This window comes from Pseudorca crassidens, chromosome 6, assembly GCF_039906515.1.
Source record: "Pseudorca crassidens isolate mPseCra1 chromosome 6, mPseCra1.hap1, whole genome shotgun sequence".
Taxonomy (NCBI): Eukaryota; Metazoa; Chordata; class Mammalia; order Artiodactyla; family Delphinidae; genus Pseudorca; species Pseudorca crassidens.
Genome location: NC_090301.1, coordinates 53,266,002 through 53,279,546, shown reverse-complemented (window position 1 = coordinate 53,279,546; position 13,545 = coordinate 53,266,002). Strand labels below are relative to the sequence as shown.

The following is a 13,545-nucleotide window of genomic DNA, read 5'->3' as shown; positions in this document are numbered from 1 at the left end:
ACTTGCATAAAATGAAACTATAATCTCTACTTTTCTCCAAGTAGCCTTCCTTGCAAGCAGAGAGCAATGCTTTCATGGCCCAGAAATTTGCTCAAATGTTCCTTCCAAGAGAAAAAGAGAGGTCAGTTCAGTTACAGCAAGTAATAGGCGTGCGGGCCAAGGGGGCAAGCCCTGGGTCAGGAGGGAGGAGACCCGTGTTGTGGTCCAAGCCCTGCCACTCCTGTGCCCAGCACATCTGTCTCTTGGGAACTGGACTTAAATAAACTGATAAAATCTCTGGGTGCCTTCTAGTTCTCTGATTGGTGCATGTGTGACCTTGAAAATGATTAATTCTTCTGATGGAGGAAAACAACTCAGTTATAAGGCATGAAGAAATTATGATAGAGTGTGGAGTTTCATTTCCATTTAGGCAAGACTGCCTTATAGGTCTGAGGCATCCAGTGGTGGGTCTGAGGTCCTGCGGCAGAGACTCTTGCCACAGACAAGTCTCAGAGGAACAGAATAGTCAGATTAATTATACTGTGTCAGTATTAAGAAGATGAGTTCCAGTTGGTGTCTCAAGGGATTCTGGATAACCAGGGCCCTGTGCAAAACTGAAAAAAAAAAAAAAACCAAAAAATCTGGCCTGTGCTATGTTTACAGAGGAATCTCCCTCCTCCAATCAACGACCTCCACCCTCCACTGCCTACTCCCTCCCCCTTCCCTTCCACACCTCACCGGGCATTCCTCCCAGGATGTCCCTTGAAGTTCCCTATGTGCTACAAAATATTCACCTCTTCCTTTAAAAATGCAGTCTCCCTGCAGCTCCTCTAGGATTTAGAAGGGAAGCAAACAGATTAAAATGAATCAGACTACAGTATAAATGGCTGAAAGGAGCTTAACCCTTCCAGGGTCAGTATATGCATCTTTAAAATGTTAATATACAAAAACCTTTCAAAAGTGGAATTTGGATAAGTAAGAGGAAGTTTTGTGGGCTTTAAAAAATTGATTAATTTTTAGGAAAGGAAATCACACTATTTTAGGGCATCCTGCCTTTATTACCCATTCGACCTTAGCCTAGCAAATCAGAAAAACAAAGCCAGACACCAAGCAACCCACCACTCTACTTCTGAAAGATTGCTAATCCAAATCCACACCACTCTGCAAGATGCCAGGGTCTACATGTTCTGTATACTAACATTTAAGTTGCTAGCCTAAATTGTCAAGTATACATTTTATGATAATCACCATATTCTACACTAATAGTCAAAGCGTCTACGAATTACAGATGTGCTTAGAAAAAATATTCAAGACGTAACTGCAGTTAATTTTTGCTGCATGAGTAAACGAACCATGCCAAGAGCAGAAGTGATTTTGCTGACATTACTGTTAATAAGACACATTTTATTCAGCCGAAATTTCTCTGGTTTGGGCCCAAAATAACAATGTTATATAAAAAGTTTTTCTAAGTTATTATATGGCTTCTCTGAAGTCTATACAACTCATTATTTCACATTTCGCTAAGTATATCACCCTGGACACATTGAAACATATATGTATATGTACATGTATGTACATATATATTAAACAGTTAGATGCTTTGTGCAATTTTCATATATTTAGATGCAACTGAACATTTGTCTACCCTTTTCACTTTTTCAGTCTTTTGTTTCCCCAAATGTGCCCATATTTTGACTATCTCAGGAGAATACAAAGGAAAATCATGTAAATAGAATGATCTTTTTCTTTTTCTTTGAAACTATTTCAGTTTCAAATGAAAAGCACTGATCTATAGAAGATGACTACCTAAAAAAACAATGAAAACACACAGTATTTTCTCTCTCTCACACACACACACACAGTATCCTGCTAAAAAATAGTATAAAATTCTCAGGTATAAAGTTAAAAGATTAGCAATTAGAGGGGAAAGTATTAATGCTAGAATCAAAACAAGAAGAAGAATTATTATTTTCATGGTCCTTTAAAGTTCTACGAGTGTACTGATACCCATTATGCCATGTTGATGAAGCTGCCTTATTTACTAATGGTTAGTACCTACCCTGCTATCTCATTAAAGCTTAAAGTTAAAGATGACTAATGGTGTTTTTAAAGCTTGGAGGTACTGAATATATCTTTTTATACAGTTTTGACTTTTAAACCATGTTAATGTTTTACACATTAATAAGTTAAATTTGAATAAGAAAGGATGGAGTAAACTAAATTTGATTCAAACAGAAACAAATAAACCTAATTGTATGTCAAACAGACAACATAATGATACAGAAGAAAGGAGGTAACTTTTGAATGTAGTACATGACTTTACTTCCTCAATGAAATATATTCTAAGGACAAAAGAAGAGTGGAGTGGTCTTGAACCTAATGAGTTTATTGTTGGTACTGGGATTGGTGTAGCAATTCTAAAATTGGCGGAGTGGGTACTGCAACCACGTATTAGTAAATATTGACATATTGATGTTGTTGGGAACCAGAGTTTTCTCTGTGGGAGAAAGGAGATACAGATACAGAATGGGAAAAGGAGAAGAAATGCTGTCATGTTGGACTGGAATTAAAGGTATTAGTAAGAACTTATGATTCTGTGTGTGTGTGTGTGTGTGTGTGTGTGTGTGTGTGTGTGTGTATTTATTAGCCCTGTCGACTGAATGGTTCTAGAAGCAAAGACACCCTCACTCTGAAAGCAATGCTACCCTGGTAGCAATAAACATCTAGTTCCAAGATGTTGGTTTCTAAATACCATTCTCCACCAAAATAAACCAGGACATTTGGGAGAAATCACTTTTTCTTGGTCTAGGGAAGAAAAAGTATAAAGTAAGCCTGAAACCTCTTACTATGCTGGAGAAAAAGGAAGTGCTCAAAAACTGATCAAAAATTACAGCTTGAAGGAGCTCTCACTAGTCAAATTTGGGACAATTACAGCATCAAGATGTACAATGACAGGAATGGATTATAGCATAATAAATTTTTTTTAAAAATCCTTGAGTCCATACTGATTTTTTAAAAGGGGGTAGGAGGAGGAAAAGTAAGCCATTAGTTGGCTTACTTACAGAAGTAAGCCAACTAATGACTATAGAAGTAACAAGAGAAATAGAAAGTCATCGTCTTCACAACCACCATAGTAATAACAGGTTCTGGAAAGATGCATCTGTAGTTACTAATATAATTAGATGAAAGGCTATTAGGAAACAAGATATTCACGAGTCTCAAAGTATCTCCCCACAGACTATTTATCGATTGCAAAGGGGAAAAGATACCTTTACAATGGGGAAATCTGGCAGATACACCTTTACCAGTGATCGAGTTTAAGGTCATCAACATTAGGACAAACCAACATAATGAGCCACCTGATACACACCTATGGAGCATTCTTGACAAATATATTTAACCTAAATCTAATTATGAGGAAACATTAGAAAAATCCAAATTGAGAGAGATTCTGAAGAACTGGCTCATACTCTTCAAAAATATCAATACCGTGAAAAAAAAAAAAGGCGGCTACAGGGACTGTTCTGAATTAGAGGAGACAAAAGAAATATGACTACCAAAAAATCAGCCATAAAAGCCATGATTGGAGCAATCTGGAAATTTTCAATATAGGCTGCATAGTAGATAAAAGTATTATACTGTTAAATTTCCTGGCCATGATCAGATAGATGCGGAAGTATTTAAGTTCACGGTGAAAATCATAACGTCTGCAACTAACATTGAAATGCTTTAGCAAAACAAAACAAAACCAGGTGTATACATAGAGAGAAAGGAGATAAAGCAAAGGTGGGAAATTATTGCCAATTGGTGACTCTACAGGAGGAGTTTTGCAACTTTCTGTATATTTGTAATTTTTCTAAATGAAAAATTGTTGGGGGAGGGTGGGAACCCTTGAGGTAATTAATGGGACACTTTTATACATGTTTTGGCCCCAGAACTCTATACTCCCTGTTATTCAGGTAGGGCCACGACCTCACGGGGTATGTAGAAATTAAACAGGTGCACCACAGTGCCCGTGCTGGTGGGTAAGGGGGCTGGGAGAACCTCAGGAAAAGCCTTTGGAGTGTGGCACTTGCTGGAACACAGATCCTTCCTTACTGTGGCCTGCAAGGCCCTGCACTATTTGCCCCCTTCAGTTCTCAACTACTACCTCTCCTGCCCATATACGTATTTCTCATCCCTACTTTCCTTTTTTATTCCTCATGACCTTCAAGCTCCCTCCTCCTTGAACTTGTGTTCTCTGTGCGCTCTGCTCGGGAAGCTCTGCCTCCAGATGCTTGTACATTGCAAACTTCACATCATGTAGGTCGTGGCTGGAGTGTCCTTCGTGACACCAGCAGCTCTAGAGTGACCCCTCACTCCCTGCACACTCTCTGAGAGCATCTTGTTTAAAGTTGTTCTTCATGCACTCACTCCGTGGCACAAATCAGAAATCATCATATTTATGCATTTGTTTATTAGTTTGTTATCCATCCTCCCATGAAGGGGCCTCGGCTCTCTTGGCCACTGCCAACCCAGTGCCTCAATCGGTACCTAATGTACTCCATAAACACTTATGGACTGATGGTGCTAAAACACTGCACAACCCTGTGGATTAAATGCTGTATTGCTTTCCCTGAATATTTACATTTAGAGCAATAAAATAAAAATGCAAAATAAGGGAGTTTGAGTCGATAGCCTCTCTCATGTTTCTCTTTAGACTATTCCAAGATACCTGAATCAATGCTCTCGTGTTTTCTAATGAAACAGAAGTATATTTGCAAACAATCACATATCATAGCAAACTGGATCTTCCTGTCCTTGTGGCGATAAATGAACAGGGGATGCAACTCTGCTTTGTTTGCCCCTAGCATTCCAGTCACCAGCCGGAGGAAAGCATTAAACAATCGAAGGTGGGAACCTATTCTGCCTTTCCACTTCATTAAATCATACATCATTTTTACATGTGAGCTGCCAGGCTATAAATCATGTAAGACAGAATGAGAGCATTTATTAAAGGGTCAGCTGAGCATATAATTTTGAATTCCTAGGCATCCAAAAACTGAGATTGACAATAAATATGATAAAACCCAGAATCATTTGCTAACTAATAAAGCAAGGATTTTCAACCCGCCAACTTGCTAAGCCACATTTTCATATTTAAAAGAATCTATATTGAATATAATTCTTATATGGTAATGAACTTCAGTCATTTATCCAGAGTACTTCCTTAAAATATACTTAGATTTTAATTTTTTTTTTTTTTGGTAAGGATTACAAGGTTAAAAAAATACCAGTGAATAGTGTTCTCATTTCAGATTGAAGTTCACTCTTGAGATAGGTATTTACACAACATCTTTCCTCCAAAGTATGTCCAGGAAAGCAGGTTAGTAGAAAGAAAATCCATTTGTCAAGAGGGAAAATGAAAATGGAGTTAGACCACGATGGCCAAGGTCACTAAACAAATCAGTAACTGTTCTGAGAGCAGAACCTGAAGAGACAGATGACTCACAGTGGTTTTCCCTCCTCCAAATACACTGTTTCATCTAAAAGGTATTTTGAGGGTATTCAAGTTTATGTATTTTACATTTGCATTCCTCACAACAAAGAGCTTTCATATTAGAAAAAAACTCACTATCTTACTTAGACACTATAATAAATATCAAAACTATTTTCCTACTTTTAAATATCTTTATGGTTATAAAATAAGGCTTGAGATCTAACACACTGAGACAGCACAGTCAGGTATAAATACTAGGTTACAGTTTTAAAAGAAGAAAGGTGCTAACTTTCTATCATTACTGTACTTTAATAATCTAAAAAGTAGGGTGCTTTTTCAGAGTCTTGCATTATGATTAGGATTTTATCAACTTTAAGTCTACTTCAGAATTACAGCTAAAGAAACTAAAATATTAAATGTTAAATATACCCACAGTTTATTTACTAATTGCTTAAAAATATAAATCTCCAATATTTCCTGTTCAAGTCCCAGGGTAGAAAAGAATGTTTCCCACGAGGTGGGAATTAGTGAGTTATACAGATCAAGGTTCCAAAGCTGTGCCTGTTTTTAAATCCTCTTTCTAAATAACATGATACACATTTCTCTCTGTGATCAAGTATAGGAGGCACAGAAAAACAAAACAAAACAAAACATAGCTTGGACAACATATTCAAAAGATTGCTTGGATCTTTTCTAACCTTATGTCCCCGCATGAACCACTGACTACAACAACACTGGTATTTCAGTATGTACAAAACAAGAAAAACTTCACAGCAAATCCTGCCTGGACAATAGATTTATCTTTTTTACCTCTCATACCAAAGTCTTCATGCACATGGAGTACCTCACTTCTGATCACGTGGAAAGTGGGGTAATTATCCTTTGCTACACCTCACCCCAGCATCGCTGTTATAATTCATAGGGTTCCATCCCCTCTGCAATTCCACAGGAAATGCTTATTGCATTGCCATTTCCAAAAGAAGATTCCTCAGGAAAAGGAAAGCACATGCTTTTATGGGATGTTAAGCTATATATAGATAGATGTATAAATATCTGTATGGCTAGATCTACAAGCAAAAAATAGTGAACAAGAATACTGGAAGCCTCATGACATCCCTAGTCTGTCATATTTGAGCACTATACACTCTTCCCTAACAAAGAATCAGTAATTTGAAATTTTTTTCATGGCCAGAATCATGGAAGGTGAAATTAACTTATATAAACCTACCTTTAAAGTGTATGTGTGTGTGTGTGTGTGTGTGTGTGTGTGTGTGTATATATATATAAAACATATATATATATACACACACATACATATTTATGTATATATGTTTTTGCTTCAAAGAAAAAGAATATTAACCAATAAGAAATAGACTAAGAGCTAAATATCAGTTATTATTGCAAACAGAAAAAATGGCATTTTGCTGTTCCTTGCAAATTTCACACTGAAGTCCTTTCAGCTTCAGTGCTATATATTCTCTCCTAATTTAAAGAACACAAGATACTATATATAAACCATCTGGAGGAGGAAGACTATCTAAAAATGGCATTTCTACCTGGATTCTTCAGGGAGAATTCCTCTCCTGAAGAAGATTCTCCCCTGATTCTAGAAGATAACTGCTTAGCTATAGTCATTTAAGAGCTTCTTTTACTTGAAAATTCTTTGGGGGCTCATTAAAGACCAGTTGCAAAAGCTGTAGTCACTGAGCCATCTAATGATTCCTATGTCTGCCACTCCCATTAACCTTCCAACACACCTAACCCCAAGGACTTCACCAGACAGAACTGTGTGCAGATGGAGTCTTTCCCACCACCCAAGCCAACTCAGAGCTCTTGTCTGTTAATTTTCATGGAAAATCATTAACCAATGACATGGAAATTTTTCCAGACAATGGATCACAAGAGAAATGGTCTTTCTTGACTAGAAAATGAATACTATCCTTACTCAAAGTTACTTTTAAATTTAATATTCCATTTTATAATTTTATGGTACCATTTGAAATGATATGAGGTAGATCTCAAAAATGGACATTTTATGATGTGTCTCTGTTTAATTCAACTCTTTATCATGTAAATATTTACCATTCACAGACATTCAAAAATCTAAGCGTTTCAGATGGCCAACTATAGCAGCTAGGGTCCCAATGGAAAAGAAATGCAACATTCAGTTTGGGAAAGTATTTGAGGAGGGTTTATTTTTAAGAGACTATTTACAAGCATATAATCAGGGTACAGAGGAACCACAAGGAGATGCAGGAGCCAGGAGTTCAAGCAGAAGTGGTGTTACCACCACCAGAGAGATGGCAGTTACCCCAACATGGAGAGGAGGAAAGACCATGGGGGAGGTCACCTTGAGAGAAGCAGTGACCAGCACAGGGCACAGCCAGCCTGCGGTACCCTTGCAGGGAGGGATCCAGGGAATATGTACTCTGATGTCACTCTCCTCCCTCCCTCCTACCTCCTGTCAGCATTTTCCATTAACCAAACCCAACTACAAGACAGAGGTCAAGGGATTCCACTGATTCAGTCCATACAGGTCAGCCTCCCAGAGAAGAGAACCAAGTGGACAAGGGTGAGACAGGATCTGGAGGAACAGAAGACCCCCACATAGGCAGAGACAGACCACACACTCTCCCATTCTAAGATTAGATTAAATTACAATGTATTTATAATACATACAGAGTCAAGGCATCCGCCGGAGGCAGGAGCAGATGCAAGGCCCCCAGCACAGCTTGTCTTATCCCCCAGAGTCCCTAAAAGCACACAGCACATAAGCACTGGCTGTGCAAGGCAAGATCTCTTGAGTAAGAGCTGCTCATTTCTTGCCATCTCAAGTTAAATCCATATGCAGGAAGATTTTACCAAGGGCCTCTGAACGCTATGCAAAGGAGTCTGGGGTGTCTCTGTACAAAACTGAGTCACAGAAGTTCTCTGATCAGAGCAATGCCATGATTATACCTTTGTTTAGAAAGATTTCTTTGGTCACTTTGTGGTGTTAAGATTAGAAGAAGCAGTGAATGAAAGCTAGGAGACCATTTAGAAAGCCATTACAACAATCCAGGAGAGAGATAAATCCAGTATTGTCAGTTTGTGTTTTATATTTTTTAAAAGCCCTGGTGCCTAATACTTTGTGATATATAAACAATGATACAAAATTTGTGCCTTTAATTTTGAAGTTTCTACATTCTCTCACTGATTTCTCTTGCTTCTTTACCTCCTGGGACCAATCATTCATCAAGTCCTGTTGAGCCTAACTTTTAACATCCCTAGAACCTATCCTCTTATCTCTGCCCACGTTTTGGTAAAGGCCACATTTATCACATAGACTAGCATTTCTCAAAATACGTACAAGCCATCCTTAGGGATTCCATGAAAAAGAAAAGCTTTCTGGTCAAATACTTTGTGGAAGTCCTAGGATAAACAAATTTAAATTGTTTCTTTATACCACTTGTGAATTCCTAGAGAAGGGGACCACATGCATCACTTCTTCCTTTCCATAAAAAATCTTGTGACTCTCCAGGGACAATGTCACACCTCAGAATATAGACTGCAAAATGCTGACATGGATAAACTAAGGTTTTCTTTGCATTTCTGTAAAACTTCATTCAGTCTGCTGACTATTCTGTATTTATTGTCCCCAGGACAGAGATTACATAGCATAAAGCAGAGAAAAAGGTAATCAATTCTTACAGTTTGTTTCAAATGTTAGGGGAACTCATGGGCAACAGATTTGGAGGAATATGATGAGTAAGAGCAAAATTTTTACATTCAGACTAGATGGAAGGAAGGGAGACGGAAGCAATCAAAAGGTAAGCAGAGAGTTTTGACTTAAGTGGGTACCTGAAAAGGGGGCCCAGTTCCCATCCCACTTAACAGCCCTACATTGAGCCCTGATGGAGGGAAAGGTAACAAAAAACCCAGAAGGTTTGGTGGAGCTAAGAGCCAAGGGAATCTCTGCCTTCCTGGGAAGATGGAGCCCTGGGAATAAAGCAAGACTTTGTAAATAAAATGGCTGAAACGTAATTTCATGTCTATGCTGGAGTTTCTCAACCTTGGCACTATTAGCGTTTTGGGCCCAATAATTCTTTGTTGTGGGGACAGTCCTGTGCAGTGTAGGATGTTTATCAGCGACCCTGGCCTCTACCCACTAGATTCCAGTAATGTAATCTTCACCCTCACCTCTTGGGACAACCAAAAACATTTCTAGGCACTGCCAAATGTCCCGGGGGGCAAAATCACAGTTGAGAACAACTGCCCTAGGTAGACGGAGTCCCAGACAGCCTCAAAGAGTTTCTTACAAGTGTAGTATAGGTTGTGAACAGCTGAATGAATCATTCTGGAGGATCCAGAGCCACCTGCATGGACAATGTCCTAGAACCAGATGGGATGAAGAAAAACAAATGCAATGGTGAAAAATGCCAGAGAGGACTGATCACGCCCAAGGACAAAATGGTACACTCCCCATAGATGCCTCCACATCATACTGCATTGGTTAAGGATGAAGATACTGGCACATACTAGGAGGCAGGCTATCTGGGTTTAAATCCTAGCTCTAAGCATTAAGAGCTATTTGACTATGGCAAGTCACTCCATTTTCTGGGTCTAATCTGGGGGTAATAATAGTACATGCCATACATAATTACTATAGTAATTAAATGTGTTAAATTTTTAAAGGCCCTGCTCTCTCCATAATTAAGCTTTGAATAAGCAGTGGTTTTTACCATGTATACAAAACACCCCCCTGAAATTTGATCTAATTCAGAGGAGAGTGACCCTGAATTAAAACTAAATTTCTACCATCAAATCAAATGAGGCTCACAATAAAAACTGAAATTCATATAAAAATGAACTTATTTTTCCATTACCAATTTGTGTTCACCAATTTCTTCTCACTACATTGGTCTCTTTGTATCCAGTCTGACATTCTCCATCTCCACCCCTCAATGTATCTTCATACCACCACTGTGGTCATCCTTTTAAATCTCAAATCTGATCAGATAATGGGTTCCCTATTATCCACAGTCATGGTCACACAGAGAAACGTCAAGAGTTCAAGGCTATGTGGGGAAGGGCATGGCATGAGGGTCCACTGGGTTTCTGTGTAAGATTTTATTCTAAAAATTATGGTGACTTCCCTGGTGGCGCAGTGGTTAAGAATCCGCCTGCCAGTGCAGGGGAAATGGGTTCGGGCCCTGGTCCGGGAAGATCCCACATGCCACGGAGCAACAAAGCCCACACGCCACAGCTACTGAGCCTGCGCTCTAGAGCCCACGAGCCACAACTACTGAGCCTGCGTGCCTAGAGCCCATGCTCGGCAACGAGAGAAGCCACCGAAATGAGAAGCTCGTGCACCGCAACGAGTAGACCCCGCTCGCCGCAACTAGAGAAAGCCTGCACTCAGCAACGAAGACCCAGCGCAGCCAAAAGTAAATTAATAATTAATTAATTTTTAAGAAATTATGTATACTCCTAAAAGATGTTTGAAAATCATTGGTCTGCAGAGATTCCACCAGGTGGCAGTCAAGGCCACCCATGAGCAGTCCTTACCCATCCTTCCAGCTGCTCGACAACCTTGTGATCCAGATGAAGAAAGTCACCCGTACAGAGTACATGTGCCACGAACTTCATAGTTTTGTACATGCTATTTCATCTGCTTGGAATGCTTTTCTGTATCTCCTACAGATAGGAAGTCAATGAAGGGCCCTTTTCCTGGGAAACATGCTCAAATTTGCATTTTTGAAAGAAATATCATGTACTCTGGTGCTGAGGGGCCTGCTTCATGTACTGTAGGATTCCTTACCAAGGCTGGTAGGGGAAATACCTAGCATCCCTATAGTCACATTCCCCCACAAAGTCCGGGGTGCTCCAGAACACAGAACATTGGATCCACCAACCTTAGGAAATCAACTCTCCTTGTCTATTCTTTCATATTTTCCAGCTTATCTTTCCCAAAGGTCCCTACCGGTCTCCCCTTATATGATCTAGTCCCTTCCAAGAGACTCTAGAACACCAGAGCCAGTCTCTCTTCTAGTATGGGCAACTTCTGCTTTCATCTCGGCTATACCACTCTCCCCTGAGGCAAAGAGAGCACAGAGTTCTGGAAAGGGGGAAGACATGCACATCTAGAGTAAAACACAACTGCGTCACAGTGAATCACCATTCCACCTGCATGTGTGTCTCAGTGAATCACAGCTTCTTTCTTCATACTTTTCTTGAATAAGTTTAGATTAGTTTTGTGGTCAGAAAAATATACTATTAAAAACAAGTCCAATTGGGACACCCATCTATGTTGAAGCACCCTTCTACAAGTTAAACCATGATATAGAAAGCAGTACCTTGCCCAGTAGCTGCCTTCCCCCTTTTCCAAACCTTCAACATGGTTTGTTCAGTGATGAAAAATACTGCTCTTTCCTCAGGAGGGTCACCATTCATTGCCTTCATCTGTGCATCCATGTTCTACCCTTTCAGTTTAATGCCACAGCCCATCAGATCATCTCCTCCTCTGTCCCATTTGGCAGCCAGTCTCGGGACTGCTGCTGGTTTTCCATCTGTCAAACTCAATCTATCTTCAACATAGAGGCAGGGCCTGGAGAGTGGACTGAGTGAAGAACAGCGAAGGCGGACTGGTTTTACCCTGGATTTGATCTACTTTGAAGGGAGAAGGGGTCCTAATAACATGGAAAATTCCCTAGCAGGGACTTGCTTCCTGGCTTTGAGAGAATCTGGTTAGAAATGGCCTTTCAGCTTGGAAGATAACAGCCCCATACAGTGAAGAGCTTTTGCAGTGTCTACCCGGTTACAAAGATTCCTCTTAACCCCCAGCAAGAGGGGCGTGAGGGAGCAGCCATTGTGAACAATTCTGTACAGTGTGCCCATACTCCCTGTTACAGTGGAGTGGTCCAGAGAGGATGCCTGGTCCAAACCAATTAGATGGAATGGAATATGCTTGCATAACCTCCTTGAAAATGGACACCAATTGAAATTGCCTCTTTCCATTTGCTAGTTGTGTGACCTAGGGTGAGGCATGTAACCTCTCTTGACCTATTTCTTCATCTGTGAAAAGAATAATTGGAACTAGATGATGTTTAAATTTCCTTTCTGCTCTTGCATTACGGTTGTCAGGAAGTAGGTGGATTCTAGAGTCAGTGAGGCCTGGGTTCAAGATCATGTTTTGTCAGGCACGAGTCTTATGACCTAGAAAAGTTCCTGGAGTTCTGAAGTATGAGGTTCATCATCTGTAAAATGGGAATGATGATAGTGCCCACCTTGTTGTTAAGTGATATAGTGTACATAAAGTGCTGAAACACTACCACACAAAGTAAAGCAGCCTATGGCCTATGGTTGCTATTGCTATTGCTATTTCTACATGGAACATAAGGTGAATTTTTTTTTAAAGGAAGGAAAATAAAATTGATTTTTTTTTTAAAAAAAGGAAGGAAACCAAGGTGAAAACATCATAATTGTTCAGCTAAAGGAATGATTTGAATAAGAAGATCAAACCATTTGGCTTAATATTAGTGCAAAGAAGTGAGGGGATGAAGGACAAAGAATCAATATGACCTTCCAGGCATGTAAACATGTACAGGATGTTTAATTGTGGTCTAAAAAAAAGGTAACACTATTTATGCCAAGCCCTATCACTCTCAGAACTTACATAAAAATTTGATAACAAAGAGTACTCCAAATACAAATAGCATTGGGTAAAATTACAACTCTCTAATGAATGACAAAATCTGTAAACTATTCAACTTGAAGAACCATGTTGAAGACATATATTCCATTGTCTTTCTTCGTAACCTTGTTTTGGTGACATGTACAATATTCATATACCTGGGATATTCCTTTTTTATTATGTCAAGAGCATAATGCTTACTACTGCAAACCACACAAGATTGATTATCTCAGATCCAACTGTTTATCTCAATCCAGAAACTACCCTAACACCCCTAAAGGTGGTAATATTTTAAAACTCTCATAAGAATAAACTAGGATGTCTATTACAGAATATTTTTCTGTACATAGACGGTACGCTCTGGCAGCAACTTACTGACACGGATTCACTTAAATATGCAGCCTTATCATTTCTT

The 13,545-nt window shown here is 39.3% G+C and overlaps 1 protein-coding gene across 6 annotated transcripts in view; it reads right to left on the bottom strand.

Moving 5' to 3' along the window:
* ZNF385B (zinc finger protein 385B) overlaps positions 1-6,387 on the bottom strand; it is a 391,044-nt gene extending 384,657 nt beyond the window's left edge. For 2 of the 6 annotated variants that reach the window (XM_067741341.1, XM_067741346.1), the window contains exon 1: positions 6,269-6,387. The gene's annotated coding sequence lies outside the window, so the exon portion shown is untranslated. The remainder of the gene's footprint in view (positions 1-6,268) is intronic. The other 4 variants (XM_067741347.1, XM_067741342.1, XM_067741343.1 and 1 more) reach the window with 3 other exon arrangements.
* Between the last annotated feature and the right edge of the window lie 7,158 nt (positions 6,388-13,545).